The following is a 15727-nucleotide window of genomic DNA, read 5'->3' as shown; positions in this document are numbered from 1 at the left end:
CATGTTTGCAGCAGAGGAGGCATAAAGGGAGAGGGATAAGCAGTCTCTGTGCTGATTGTGGAGCCCCACGCAGGGCTCCATGTGGGGCTCAATCCCATGACCCTGAAACCATGACCTGACCTGAAATTGGGTCAGAGGTTTAAGTGACTGAGCTACTTAGGCACCCCAAGAAGTCTGTTTTAGAATAGAGAAGAGAAAGGTGGGTGAATGGCATAAAGGCTGAAATAGACCATTTCATTCTGACATTAAAAGTTTTTTGATTACCTTAGAATGTTGTTTTAGATTATGTAATATTCTTGATTTATTACTCTGACCCATTTAATGGAATGAGATAGCCCTGGAAGCTTTTGTTCTGTAAATACAAATTCAAACTATTCAAAAGCTACTGATAAAGAAAACAAATGAAAACAACAACAACCAACAACAACACCTCTCCTCTTTAGTGGTTATCTCAGGAAATTCAGGACATAATTGTGAAAATTTTAAGTAAGAATGATTTGATAATTTTAAATAGGCAAAAGGCAAAAGAAATGTGTGAGGACAGAGCAGACTCGAGAGATCAAAAGAAGAGAGAATCTGAGATGCAGGAAAAATCAGAACATTTTAAAAATTAACACTTCTAAGAAATAATCATCTCTGACCATAGCCCTCTGACTTGATACATCACTGTGAAGCTGAAGGCAGTAAAGTTAAAATATCAGGGGAAAATCATTATTCTATCAATGAATATTGTGTATTTGATTAAATCATTAAGCCTTAATTTTGGCTGGAGTTGGAAATAAAATGTGTATTTCTTAACTACTTCAGAAGGATATTTTAAAGCTAATCACAGATAGGTTGCTTTGGCAAAGGCAGAAATAGTTCTTTATTTGGCTTCATTTAAGCTGCCCAAACATTTGTTTTCATAAATAAACTCTGGTGATCCTGGTAAGTATGCTCTAATTTGAACCCTACAGCAACTGAGATTGAGATTTCTCAGTGTTTGAAAAATATTTTCACTATTTCCAGCCCAAGTAAAAGTGTATGAATTGGTTCTTAGGTAACTTCACTGTCCAACATAGTAGTCAAAACACACATGTAGCTAGTTAAATATTAATGTAAGTTCATACAAATGAAATAAAATTTACACTTCCTGGTCTCAGCACTCATATTTTAAGTGCTCAAGAGCCATTCAGAACATTTCCACATCTCTGTTGTATAACATCCAAGAAAAGACCACAAACCACAAAAACTTTATCACTCTGCAATACTTACCAGATAGAAGAGAGAGTGAGGCTTATTTTTTTCATATAGATAAAGGATTAAATACACAATATTTTCACATTTCATCCTAAAAAGAGATAGGGTTAGAGAGGATTAGTCTCTACCTCAGAAGGGGATAAAGACAGTAATTGGCCTATAGATAAATATCTTAACACTGTGCATTCCACACTCACTGCTTACATCGTAGTAAGTTCTGGTACCGGTAGCTCGCTCTCTTACATAAGCATGAACATGAACACTGGCATGTGTGCCAGAAATCTGAAGGAAATGCACTAGGGAATCTAAAGATATTGAATGAGTCTCCCTTCCAAAAACAAACCAGATGGATTACTTCTTATATTTTCAGAGCTACTATGGGATATTGTAGCCAAATTTCTGTGGGTTATTCTTGTAGTAAGTACACTGACCAACTCATCCCTGTTTGCCTGGGACTCTGCTGGTTTTAAAACTGAAAGTTCCACATCCCAGGGAACTCCCCAATCCTGGTCGAACTGGAACAGTCACCTTAGTGGTAAGGGATAGTGCTTTATGTTTTTTGAATGTTTTCCATAATGGCAGAACAATCTTTATATATTAATATTTATTCAATAGTCAATATAGATTGCTCTATTGACAGTTATAGAAGTGTTAATATAGACTCCACATAATCTGGCCCAGTCTGCCTTTCGAGTTATTCTACTTGCATGAACCTTATCTTTTAACTATAGTGATTTCTTCGCTTTCCCAAATCACACACTTTCATAACACTGTGCCTTTCCTAAGGCTGTTTTCTGCCTGGAATTCTTTCCCTCCCTTTGAACATATACACATATACTGAACTTATTCAGTGAGATCTAATTCAAAATGTACCCCTTGTCACAAACCTTCCTTGATACTTCCCTTTCTACAGTTTCCCCCATTCCCCAATAAAATGACTTGCTGCTTCTGCTGTCCTACCAGCATTTTAAAAATATTCTTTCTTTCCTTTACTTAACAATTGATAATTTATTAAAATGGCTGATTTAAGCATCTGCAATGGTGACTTCAACCTCACCTCCCAGCTCAATAATGATGGATGTAATCTGCTTAACAATTTCAGGAGGACTGTGCAAATCAAGGAGCATCCTGTGGATCCTCAGCTGAAAATGATCCCAAGTCTTAGAAGTTTTTCTTGTAGTGATTCTCAAAGCCTTGCAGGCATCTGAACTGGTCCTTTCACTTTGAGATTCTTTTCCTCAAGTCAGCACATACCTTCTCCAAAAATTTGTCTTGTGGCTGGTTAGAATAATTCTTTTTAAAAAATTTTTTTTCATTTATTTATTTTCAGCATAACAGTATCATTATTTTTTCACCACACCCAGTGCTCCATGCAATCCGTGCCCTCTATAATACCCATCACCTGGTACCCCGACCTCCCACCGCCCCGCCACTTCAAACTCCTCAGATTGATTCTTAAGTGAATTGCTACCTCTGATTCTATGGGTATCTTCCTAGTGTTTTTTAAAAAAGTCATGGCTGCAGTGTGGCTTCCTGACTGACTTGTTCCTCTGTGAGAGGGGAACAGTGGTGAGTCAAGAGCAGGATATCCAAAGCTCCACTGATGCTGTGACTGCATCTTCCTCAAGGAACTAAAAGTATTCTTTCTTCTAACATTTGCTTCATTATGTTAACATTTTTCTACTGTTTGCTTTCTTCTTTGGACTAAAAGTGTAAAGGGCTCTATCATTACCAGTGTCCATGCATTTCTGGCACATAAGAAATACCTGTTTTGGACCGCCTGGGTGGCTCAGGGGGTTAAAGCCTCCGCCTTCGGCTCAGGTTATGATCCCAGGGTCCTAGGATAGAGCCCCGCATCCGGCTCTGTGCTTGGCCGGGAGCCTGCTTCCCTTCCTCTCTCTCTGCCTGTCTCTCTGCCTACTTGTGATCTCTGTCAAATAAATAAATAAAATAAAAAAAAATGCCTGTTAAAATCATGAGGTGTTTTATAAATTTTAAAGCTTATTATATATTTATTATCTCATTTGGTCTTCTCAACAATTCTGGAGGTTCACAAAGTCGATTGTAGGACATTGTAGGATATTCATTTGGCTGGTAAACAAAAACAGATGTAGACAGTGAATAAGTAACCAAGGTTAGTAGATGGTGTAGTATGTGGTGGGAATGAATCCAGGTCTTCTGACTGCCACTCTTCTAAATCTTGCTGAAGGTTAAAGGTCACCCAACAGAATTACTCTGCTGGTAAAAATGAAAAAAGGGTGATCAATAATATTTCAAAAGTAGATTTTGTATAAAAGTTCACCTAGTCTTTCTACTTCCCCTTCAAAACCCATTCCACATCGCAGCGTTTCGTCATCTCCCCAATTTAATTCTTTCTGGTAAGAAACGGGGGTTGGGGCGCCTGAGAGGCTGAGTCCGTTGGGCCTCTGCCTTCCGCTCAAGTCATGATGGGGGGTGGGGAGTCCACAATGGAGCCCCACATGGGGCTTCCTGCTCAGCGGGGAGTCTGCTTCTCTCTCTGCCCCTCTCCCTGCTCACACACTCTCTCTCAAATAAATAAAATCTTAAAAAAAGAAAAAAAAAATAAACGCGGGCTAAATCATTTGATCTTAAGTCATACTGTCAAACTCCATAGGCTACTAAAGATTAACCCTTACTGAAAGATTAAAGTTTTACTATTAAGAGGAACTCTTAATGCCGTGACTGTCAGAGATCTTCAGTTCCAATGTACTTTTCAAATTTCAGACCTCTTGTCTGATGGATTCTTTCTACTTCATCTCTATCTCAGGCTTCCAGCTGCCGGATAACTAGCAGTCACTGCCCAAAGGGGAAAGCTCCGGTTAGGAATCTAACTGGAGGCAAGGGTGATATTCCAGGTCAACCATTCTGATTCTGGGCTTTATCTTTCTCCTTCCACTAGTTAAAGGGGACCAAGGCCACACCCACCTCGTGAGGACAGGATGCCGCGAGAATTAGAGACCCGAAAAGTAAGCGACTTGAAAACCTTAATTCTAAACCCATAAAAAACGCGCTCACATTTTCACACTTCTGTGTTTTACTAATATAATCTGACCTACTTAATTTTGGGGGGAAAAAATGTTCTTCCAACCTCAGTAAAGCGAAATTCCTCTCGCCCTGGCGCCTCCAAGCCTCTAGAATGGGAAAGTGCCTTCCCTCTTTCCTTTGGTGACCTGGGACCCGAAAGGCGCGCCCGCAGTGACGCATTAATCCCGGGCGATGACGTCACTACCAGGCGCCCGGCGGCAAGTTGGCCGGGCCTTGGGCTGGCTTTAGGGGGCAAAAATGTCTATGGCCAGCGATTTCTACCTGCGCTACTATGTAGGGCACAAGGGCAAGTTTGGACACGAGTTTCTGGAGTTCGAGTTTCGGCCAGACGGTGAGCAGAGGAGGGGTGCTGCGGCCGCAGTCTAGCGCGGTGCGCGGCTAGGGAAAGCGGGGCGGAGAGGACGCGGAGAAGGCGGGTGGAGTGAACCCGTTTCAGTGGGCTTGCAGGTATACAGTGGGGACTGAGGTCACTGCTAGCGCCAAAGTAAATCCGAACCGAAGACTATCAGAAGCATAAGTTGGTGTAAGTGAATTCGGAAAATCTAATCCTGCCAGATCCTGGAAACTTGAACATAGGGTAATCAGAATCCTATTTTCAGCACACCGTCTGGTTTACTTTACGTCATCCTTGAACACTTTAAAGAACGTCCCACCCCGCTGTTGCGCAATGGATGCTTAAAGTCTTCCGGTGACCGGTAATTTTCGGACTCCCATTCAATCATTGTATTCATGCAGGCGCTCTATGTAAGGGCACGTGTCTAGGAGAAGGAATGAGACCTACTCTGCAGGAGGGAGCTCCGCGTGTAGAAAAATAAGTGTAGGGTGCTTAAATATAGTCGTTCCCCATAGGATGCAATAAGAATAAAAAGGGAAAATAGGGGTACATGTAGGAGTCAAAGAAAGCTTCCTAGGGAAGGTAGCAGTTGAAATTGTAGCTGGTGCACAGGGATGCTCTGGGGTTCCCAAACACCGTACTGGGGGCTCACAGCTGACAAAATCCAAAGGAAGAAAATCTACTGGTGGTGAGAATAGAAAGGAATTTATTTCAGAGAGGCCAGCATCGGGAAGACAGTGGACTGGCATCTCAAAGACTGTCTCCAAAATGCCAAAAATAGGTGGCAAAAAAAATGTGGGGCAAAGGTGGGTTTGAGATCATCATAATGTAAGTAGCGAAAGTCCTCTTTCAAGGTGAGCCTTGAAATGAGAATAGGTATTTTCTTGGCCTTCGAGGGGAAAAAAATGATTCAGACTGCTGAAAGCATCATGAGCAAAGGGAGAGGTTGAACTGTGTGCTGACAGATAGGTGCAGCATATTCTATCATTTGAGAGCCCAAATTCTCTTTAGAGAGTTACTGTAGACTGAACTCTGCTTAGAATAAGGACAGTTCACCTGCATAGACTTTTGAGAGCTTTGTGAGCATTCTTTGAGTGTGTGTTATGTGCAGGGCAACACATGAGTACAAAAATTGAGGGTACAATAATGAGTAAGTCTCTTTAATTTCTCTGAAGGAGTTATGTCTGGGTGATGCAGACATGAACCTAGTCATAAAAACAGTGTGGATGTTAACTGGTGTATTAAACTTTGGACAAAGTTCTGTGAAAGTGAAAAAAAAAAGTAGAGAAGCATCACATATTAGGCCAACTTTTATCTAGAAGCAGTACATAGTTCGTGTGCATCTTAGTCACAGTGCTAAAATAGTGGCATTGCTGTATTGTATACATATATTAATTTGAAGGAAGTAATTAAAAGAACATTTTGAAGTATTGGGGAAAACATGAGTATTGGAAGAAGGTAGACCTAGAGATGAATCTTTTTGACCCTGAGCAAGTTACTTAACTTTGTTCTCTCAAGTGTGAGTAGATGAGAGAATAAAACATTTTAAGGGTTGTTTTACCGATTAAATTAATTTTCTGGGTAAATCACTTAGGGCCAATACAGATATATAACATAGGCTTTAAAAGAAATGTTAGTTCCTTTTCAGGTTCCGTGTCTAGTTCATGACATAGCTTAAGCAAATGTGCCTTAAAAATGACCTTCCTGTTATACTAAATTATATTGAAGGTATGAAATACTTAAAAATTATGTTGAATATTTAAAAATTCTATTGAAAGCATGAAAGTTTTGAAAATGTGACTGACTTCAGTTGTAGCTAACTTCTTACCAACAAATATTTGAGGGTTTACAGGTCTAGCTAACATTGATCTTATGCTAAAAGGTGGAAATATTAATAAAAGTAGTACTGTAAAACAGTCTTTACCTTTGAAATTGCTTACAATGTCATATCTTTATTATTTTTTTTTAGCAATTTTTGCTGTTATAGAGTGAATTTTTTTCCACTCCCCACAGGAAAGCTTAGATATGCCAACAACAGCAATTACAAAAATGATGTCATGATCAGAAAGGAGGTAAGTTCTTTTCAGTTGTTTTATTTTTTTACATTTAGACCATTTTCTTCATGTCTTAAGAATTTACAAAAGTACATCTAAGGTTGTATTGCTGTAAAGAAGCCAATTTATAGATAGAAAAAGGAGTCCATTTAAATTAGTTCTAAATGTAGCATGTGTAACGCCAAAGAAGCAATCTGAATATATTAAGTTGTCCCACCTTTGAACATATAATTTAATTCATTTCCTCCTTAGGTTTGTCTTTTTATCCCAATCCCTGCTTAAATTAATTGATAATCAAGATTATTTATTTATTAAAAAAAAAAAGATTTTATTTATTTATTTATTTATTTGAGAGAATGAGAGAGGGAGAGGGAAAACACGAGAAGGGGGAGGGTCAGAGGGTAAACCAGTTTCCCTGCTGAGCAGGTAGCCTGAGGTGGGACTTAATCTTGGGACTCCAGGATCATGACCTGGGCCGAAGGCAGTCACTTAACCAGCTGAACCATCCAGGTGCCCAATAATCAAGATTTAAACACTGTATGAATTTTAAATGAAAGGCTCAATAGTTAGGGGTAAGAAAAAGTTCAGAGCAGTAACTGTTTGCCTCATAGATTTTCTGTTATCATTGTTAACTATTCAGAGGTATTGAATCCCATGTTATAAAGGCAAAATCCAGGGTTTTAAAAGGGGACTATTTAAGTTATCTTTTTTTTTTTTTTTTTTAAATTTGGAGATAAATACATATTAAAGGAAAGGGAAAGCGAGTTAATAGAATCTTAAGGATGAGTGATTCTCTCCCATCTTGTATTTTGGGATCAGTATTAGATTTTTCTGTGGCAGTCTCTTTGAATATTTAGGGTTTGTAACTTTGTATGTTATTTCATTCTGAATTGTGGGAAGTAATATACATTGCAGAATTTTTATTGTAATTTATTCTCAGGCTTATGTGCACAAGAGTGTAATGGAGGAACTGAAGAGGATTATTGATGACAGTGAAATTACAAAAGAAGATGATGCATTGTGGCCTCCCCCTGACAGAGTTGGCCGACAGGTTTGTATTCAGTGGTTCTTCATGTGCACACATGTTAGAAATTGGTGATGTAATTTTTATGTTTCTCCTTATTTATTTAGCATAGATCCTCACTGATTCTTTGGTTTTCCATTTAGTAGGCACCCAATTAAATACTCTTTGATTTTATTTTACTTTGTTTCATTTTCTGTACTGCCTCTGAATAGGAAAGGAGTCAGTACAGAGCTCTAAATTTAGACTTCTCTCTGACCAGTCTTCTCTGTAGCCTCACCAGTTAAAGTTAGGATGTTTTCCTGTTATGGATAATTGCTATTGAATATTAATTACTTCTATTAGGAATAACTACAGCTGTTTGTGAAATTCAAGAGAGGATTCTTATTGACTGTAGAATTCACCTTCTTGGTTTTCATAATGTTGAGAACTCTTTACTTGCACCCTATGCCTCAGAGAAGGATTTGATTGGTTTCTCTGTTCAAACTGACCATTACTTTTGCCTCCTATTCCCTATGGAGTAATTAATATTTCTCAAAGGGCTTCTGGAGAAGTTTGAAGGCTTAATTTCACTTTGTAGAGAGACAGTTTGATTGGGTTTTTTCAACTCTTAAAGAAATGAGATATATCTCCTGGAGGAAGAAACACTTAATTTCACTTTTGTATATTCCTGAGGATTATACTTAATATCCCCTTTGACTAGGCGAAAATGTGGAGAAATCAAATAAATGGTGACGTTCTGTAGCAGTCACTTAACTCCTCTTCTGTTTAAGGAAGCATTTAGGAAAGCAAAGGTAGAGTTAACAGAATTTATGTTCTGCATTGTAAACACTTCTAAAAAGTAAATTTAAATCTCGGTTTGTTTGATGCAATAGGTACATACGTACTAAAAAACAGATACCACAGCAGTAAACCTTTTTATCTCTTTTAGACTCAGGGAGAACCCAGTATTTTCATCTAGGTTTTGATATGTTCATATGTCTTAGTGGGGAGGGATAAGTATGTTCCAGAAATCATCTATTGGATCTTTGAGTCAAAGATTTTTTGATCCTTTGAGAGCGTTAGTCTCTGTTTTGTGTGTGCCAAAAACTGTACGTAATTAGGTCTTGTAATGAAGTACAGAGCTAAGATCATCTTTATTGGCATTTGTTATTTAACTCGGTAAATCACTGTAGACATAGCCTCTTAATTATTGGTTTTAGATTTGCAGATAAAATCTAGAAAACAATTTCTACAATAATTATAGCACACTAAGAATGTCTACAGTGTGTCATATTTGTTTTACTAGGTCTTAATTTTCTTTTTTTTAATATTTTATTTATTTATTTGACAGAGATCACAAGAAGGCAGAGAGGCAGGCAGAGAGAGAGGGGAAAGCAGGCTCCCTGCTAGCAGAGAGCCCAACTCGGGGCTCGATCCTAGGACTCTGAGATCATGACCTGGGCCGAAGGCAGAGGCTAACCCATTGAGCCACCCAGGTGCCCCTAGGTCTTAATTTTCAGTGCTTTGTGAAGTCAAACCATGATGAGTCTTTCAGTCTTAACAGCCGAGGACTCAAATACTAATACCTTTGCTTACTCATGGTTGTAAATACATCATTGTTTTTTCCCTATGCTTTATGCGTCTGGTATTGTGCATTTATAAAATACTCTGAGAAGGATGCCTTAGGGCTTACCGAGTATGTTTATAAAGTCCTTAATGGCAGGGTCTCCTACCTAGTAGAAGCCAAAGCGATGCTGTTAGTATTACACATTTTATTTATAAAGTCTGATAGAAAGATTAAATGTGCTTGTATTTAGGTTTATACCCATATTTATACAATTGTGCTTCAAAGTTGTATCTTTAGTTTTTACTGATTTAAGAAATATTTGTGTGTACTCTTACATATATCATTCATATTTATGGTGTCTTCTTTCTGAGATTTCTGGAAAGCTATTCTTGGTTGATCCTAATACTGGGGACTCCTGAGCAGTTGATGAGGTTTTTATTTTATAGACATAGTTTATGTCTAGCATTCTTTTCCATTTGTTTCCGTCTCCTTTTCTTTCCTTTTTTTTTTTTTTTTTTTCTCCTCTGTGACTGCAGGAAAACTTGCAGCTAAATTGGGACCTCTTGGTAACAAGGACTAGACACTGTTGAGGTGGAGTTTTACATTAACTACAGCAATCTATTTTATTTTTTTTCAGGAGCTGGAAATTGTAATTGGAGATGAACACATTTCTTTTACCACATCCAAAATAGGTTCTCTTATTGATGTAAATCAGTCAAAGTAAGTATGCTAAAGTATTTTAACTAAATTGATGTAATTTAGGGATGTCTGTATGGCTCAGTCAGTTAAGCGTCTGCCTTCGGCTCAGGTCATGATCCCAGGGTCTTGGGATTGAATCCCACATCCAGCTCCCTGCTCAGTGGGGTAGAGGGGAGCCTGCTCCCTCTGCCTGCTGCTCCCCTGCTTGTGCTCTTTCTTTGACAAATAAATAAAATCTAAAAAAATAAATCGACATAATTGATTTGAGAGACTCATTTTAGAACAGTAGCCAGTTTTCTAGGATTATTTCAGTGGCCACTTAATCGGTTTATTCTGCAGATATAATTCTGACTTTTATGTCATTAAAGACTTACTGTCAAAGTGATTAGCAGTTTATTTTTCTGATTGTCAAAAAAAATTTAATCTGACAACTGCATAACAGTGAGCAAATTTTAATAGCTATTTTTGGTAAAAATCTGGGTAGGGTTTCATAAAATTTAAAAGAAATCCTTATTGGATTATATCAGCCTCATTAGCCTAATATCATGTCATTCTCCTCCTTGAGTTTAATGTGTGAAAGAAATTGAAGAAAATCAATATAAGCTTTTAGCTTCTTCTGTCTTCCCAAGTTTGTTTCCTTTGGGCCTTTGTAGGACATACTATTGTTTTTGCCCCCCAAATTTCTGTGCTTCCACTTCTTTCTCGTATGCCTCAAAATGTTTTCTTAGTGCTCTTTCTTCTGTCATCCTAAATTGTAAGAACTTACTTGTTTGCTTTTCTGGTTTGAATGTGAATTCCGTGAGAACCTTGCTATGTCACCAAAGTTAGCACAGTGCCTGGCACACAAGAAGTGCTTTGTAAATATTTATTAGAGGAAGGAAAAAAGGAATGAATGCATAGTAACTATTGGATACAAAAGACTGTGTTTCTAAAAGACCAGTCAGATACTTTTGAATTATCAACCTGATTTTCCCACAGTTGATGAGGATGTGGTGTTCATACCCTAACTGGGATTTAAAATTGGTACAGGGTTTTTTGGGAAGCAGTTTGATAATTATGCATCAAAAACTGCTAACATTTCATTTTTAAAAATTTATTTTATTTTTATTTAAATTAAATTAATTAACATATAATATATTATTAGTTTCAGAGGTAGACTGATTCATCAGTCTTCTATAATACCCAGTGTTCATTCCATCATGAAGCTGCTAACATTTTAAATTCACGGTTGCTGGGGTGGGGGAGGTGTAACTGGGTGATGGACATTGGGGAGGATGTGTGTTATAAAGAGGGAAAAATAATGTTAAAAAGGGCACAGGGAATGATTTTAGGTATGAAAATAGAGAAATGCCAAAATATTTATAGTTATCCTGTGAGGAATGACATTTTATAGTATTATGAGTATTATTTTTTTCTATCTTTATAATTTTACCTGCTTTTTACATTCTTACTATGTATAGCTATTTTTTTATAAGGAAATAAATACTAATATAAAATTATTATTACTGGTGAAGAGATTTATATATTTTTTAGAAAAGACAAATGGTGATCAGTATGTTCATTTTAGTTGCAGCAGATCCTTCCTTTCTCCTGAATTCCTTTGTTTTGGTGTGTGTTTTGTTTTCGGGAATTGACTTTAAAATTATGTGTTTCATCTTAGGAACAAAAAAGTAACTTTTACCTTTTTAAATTTTAGGGATCCTGAAGGCCTTCGAGTATTTTACTATTTGGTGCAGGACCTGAAATGTTTAGTTTTTAGTCTTATTGGATTACATTTCAAGATTAAACCAATCTAAATTGTATGTTTTTGAAGCTGTTTTTATATTTAATTAAGGGATGGGTTTGTCAGATACACTCTTGGGATTTTTATAAATGTGAAGGTTTTTTTTTTTTTGTATGCCAACTAATAATAAGAAAATACATAAACAGGCTTAATGGTTATTCTCATCTTGGGTCCAAGTGGTCTGGATAGTTCTCACACATGAAATTCTGTAAATAAAAGCAACCTTTTGTTGAAAGTTTGCTGTAATAAAACATATCAAAGCCTGGATGGAGAGTGGGTTTTTTGTTTTCTCTTTTTTCAGAAGGCTAAATCTCTTTATTCACTTTAAGGTAATAAAGAATTGTTCTAGTAGGTACATCCTATGGTAGAAGTTCTTTCAGGCAGAAATGTGATGCCACATTTTCATCGTTTAAAGGCAATTGCAGATGTCTTCTTACCTAATGGTCTGTAATTTTTTTGGTGCCTATAGAAGTTGTTTACAGAAGATTCTGGATTTTTCACATGTATCCCAAACCCCTCAGGAATTCTTAAAATTTAAATATTTTTGGTATAATCAGTAATTGTCTAAAGAGTTATGAGTCAGGTCAGCACCCCAGTTGAAATACATCTTCTATTATACCCTTATTCCTTATTTCACAGTAGATTTTTGTCTATAAGATATTTCGGAATATATTTTGTGTTTCTGTAGGAATTAAATGAGTTCTCAGCATTACAAGTTATTTAAAATCGAGACTTTAATGCATGTGTGTGTGTATCTGCACTATTAAGAGCATGGCTCAATTTATGATTCTCAGTTTTCCTGCAATCTCTTTCATTAACTTCCTCTGCTAGTAACTATGCCCCTGGGATTGTTAATTCCCCATCTGAACCCCCAGTCTTTAAAAGTGTGCAGTCCTAGTAGTGATAATTCACTTGCCCTGGGATGTCAGGACTGACCTTATTAGGAAGAATTGATCTCTGAAGGTTTGCCAGTATTCCTGAGCTCGGTTCTAGAGTGGGTCTGTCCAATAAACTTCTTTGACATAATAGAGATGTTCTGTATCTGTCGACCAATAAGGTAGCCACTAACTACTACATGTGGCAACTTAAGTACTTGAGATATGGCTAGTATAACTGAATTTATAGTCCTATTAAACTTTTTTCAAGATTTTATTATGAAAAATTTCAAGCATAGAAGTTATAAGAATGTAAAATGAATACCCATCTGTCAATTCAGGTTCTTTAATTAACTATTTTTACTGAAGTAAGTCTATTCTAGATCATGTCCTATTAATTTTTCACATAAGAATAAAATGGTGTAATTGCTGTTAACCAACCACTATTTTTTTAATTGCTATTTAATTTGATTAAATTTTGATAGTCAGTGTGCCCTGTGGCTACCCTTCAGATATTGTAGCTCTAGAGCATGTCTTGGCAGCCTGTTTGCCATGGAGTCCTGTCTGATCTTTGACACTGCATGAACATCCATGGCCATCCTCAAGATTTGTTCTAAAAAGTCACCTGATCTCACTGTGCAAGACTATACTGGTTATTACCTCCAGGTCTCTTCAGGAAATAAACATTTCTCTTCAAGTTGTAGACCTTGATGGATATGCAATGTCAAATCACGTTGTAATTTTCTTACACTTAGATGTCAACCTCAAGGAGAAAGGGAGAAATGCTTACTCTTTGATCTTGTGGGCCCACAATTTTTTTTTTGTTTTGTCTTTTGTTTTAAATAACCCATATTATTTATTTTTAACCATATATTTGCCCTTTACTGTTTACTATTTCCTCCATTTGCATTCTTCCACCTAGGATTTTTTCCTTCTGCATGAAGAACTCCTTCGGTGAATATCTACAGGATAGGCACCAACTACTCTTAGGTTTTGATTAGCGGAAAATGGTGTTTTTTTTTTTTAAATTTTTAATTTTTTAATTTTTTAATGAACATATAATGTATTTTTATCCCCAGGGGTATAGGTCTGTGAATCGCCAGGTTTACACACTTCACAGCACTCACCATAGCACATACCCTCCCCAGTGTCCATAACCCCACCCCCCATTCCCGACCCCCCCTCCCCCCAGAAACCCTCAGTTTGTTTTGTGAGATTAAGAGTCACTTATGGTTTGTCTCCCTCCCAATCCCATCTTGATTCATTTATTCTTCTCCTATGCCCTTAACCCCCACTGTTGCATCTCCACTTCCTCATATCAGGAAGATCATATGATAGTTTTCTTTCTCTGATTGACTTAGTTCACTAAGCATAATGCCCTCTAGTTCTATCCACGTCGTTGCAAATGGCAAGATTTCATTTCTTTTGATGGCTGCATAGTATTTCATTGTGTATATATACCACATCTTCTTTATCCATTCATCTGTTGATGGACATCTAGGTTTTTTCCATAGTTTGGCTATTGTGGACATTGCTGCTATAAACACTCAGGTGCATGTGCCCCTTCGGATCACTACGTTTGTATCTTTAGGGTAAATACCCAGTAGTGCAATTGCTGGGTCATAAGGTAGCTCTATTTTCAACTTTTTGAGGAACCTCTATGCTGTTTTCCAGGGTGGTTGCACCAGCTTGCATTCCCACCAACAGTGTAGGAAGGTTCCCCTTTCTCCGCATCCTCACCAGTATCTGTCATTTCCTGACTTGTTAATTTTAGCCATTCTAACTGGTGTGAAGTGGTATCTCATTGTGGTTTTGATTTGTATTTCCCTGATGCCGAGTGACGTGGAGCACTTTTTCATGTGTCTCTTGTGGGCCCACAATTTTTGGTTGCTCCTCCAAATAGCCATTCTGTGGCTCCTCAGTAAGACATTGAGTGAGTAAGATGATCAAGATGGAGCAAAGTTGGGAGAAAGTTCTTCATTCTCTGATGTGTCTTCATTCTCTGACTTCTCTTTGATGCTGACTTGTTTTGTCTGTCTCCACTGTCTACTGAGTTTTTTACATTCAAACCAAGATTGGAGGCTACATCATTAAGATAAATATTTTATATTGTCTCTGATTTTCTAATACCTTGTTTGAACTGGCTCTTAATTGATTGTAAGCTGTTGGTGGACAATGACCACTAAAATTAAATTTTGTATAATACTAGTTTTATATGAAACTGGAAGGTTATAGCACTCAGGTCAGCAGATACACGTTCCCTTCCCCCTCACCCTGTAAGCAATAATCAAAACTTATTTTCCAAGTATTGGTTTTGTGCCCATCGTTCCTTTGGCCCCTTTATGGGATGGAGTGTTGTTTCCTAGCATCTAGCACAATATTTTTCATAGAGTCAGTGCTTTGTAAAAGTATTGAGGTGGTTGTCTTTTGTACTTACTGCCATCAGATTATTTTGTCTCTGTAAATTAGTGTGAAGGGGAAGAGGTTCATTTCTGCTGCTATGGAAAGCCTTTCAGTCACCATGAACTTTGCATAGGCCCATACTCCTGCCAGAGTTGTATATTCAGACACCTTGGATAAAGATGTGTCTTTTGGATGTGGTCCAGCTGTGATCCTAATTTCTCAAGTAGAGCACTGTAACTTTGCTCAAACAAAGCAGTAGCTAATGGGACAGCAGAGAGGACTGTTGAGAATCAGGATGATCTGCCAGCCTCTACCATTTTATTTAATTTATTTTATTTTGAGTTTCTGAGGTTTGTGCCTCTGCTTCTTATAGTTAAGAGTGCAGATGGGTAAGGCACCTGGGTGGCTTAATCATTAGGCATCTGCTTTCGGTTCAGGTCAGGATCCCAGGGTCCTGGGATCGAGCCCCATGTTGGGCTCCCTGCTCCTTGGAAAGCCTGCTTCTCCTTTTCCCACTCCCCCTGCTGGTGTTCCCTGTCTTACTGTCTGTCTCTGTCAAATAAATAAATAAAATCTTAAAAAAAAAAATGTACAGGCAGGTATTTTACCAAATAATGCTGGGTTTATATTCATATGGACAGTTTTAATATAAATTGAATGATAGCTGAGATTCCTTATTTTGTATATCCTGTTATTAGATTATT

The 15727-nt window shown here is 37.5% G+C and overlaps 2 pseudogenes; one reads left to right on the top strand and one right to left on the bottom strand.

The window, feature by feature from the left end:
* Positions 1-2264: 2264 nt before the first annotated feature.
* On the bottom strand, positions 2265-2755 carry LOC122891512 (annotated as a pseudogene).
* A 1713-nt stretch (positions 2756-4468) lies between these two features.
* LOC122891511 lies at positions 4469-12010 on the top strand (annotated as a pseudogene).
* Positions 12011-15727: the final 3717 nt, after the last annotated feature.

This window comes from Neovison vison, chromosome 12, assembly GCF_020171115.1.
Source record: "Neovison vison isolate M4711 chromosome 12, ASM_NN_V1, whole genome shotgun sequence".
Taxonomy (NCBI): Eukaryota; Metazoa; Chordata; class Mammalia; order Carnivora; family Mustelidae; genus Neogale; species Neogale vison.
Note: the sequence above shows the minus strand (reverse complement) of the source record. Positions and strands in the feature narration are given on the sequence as shown.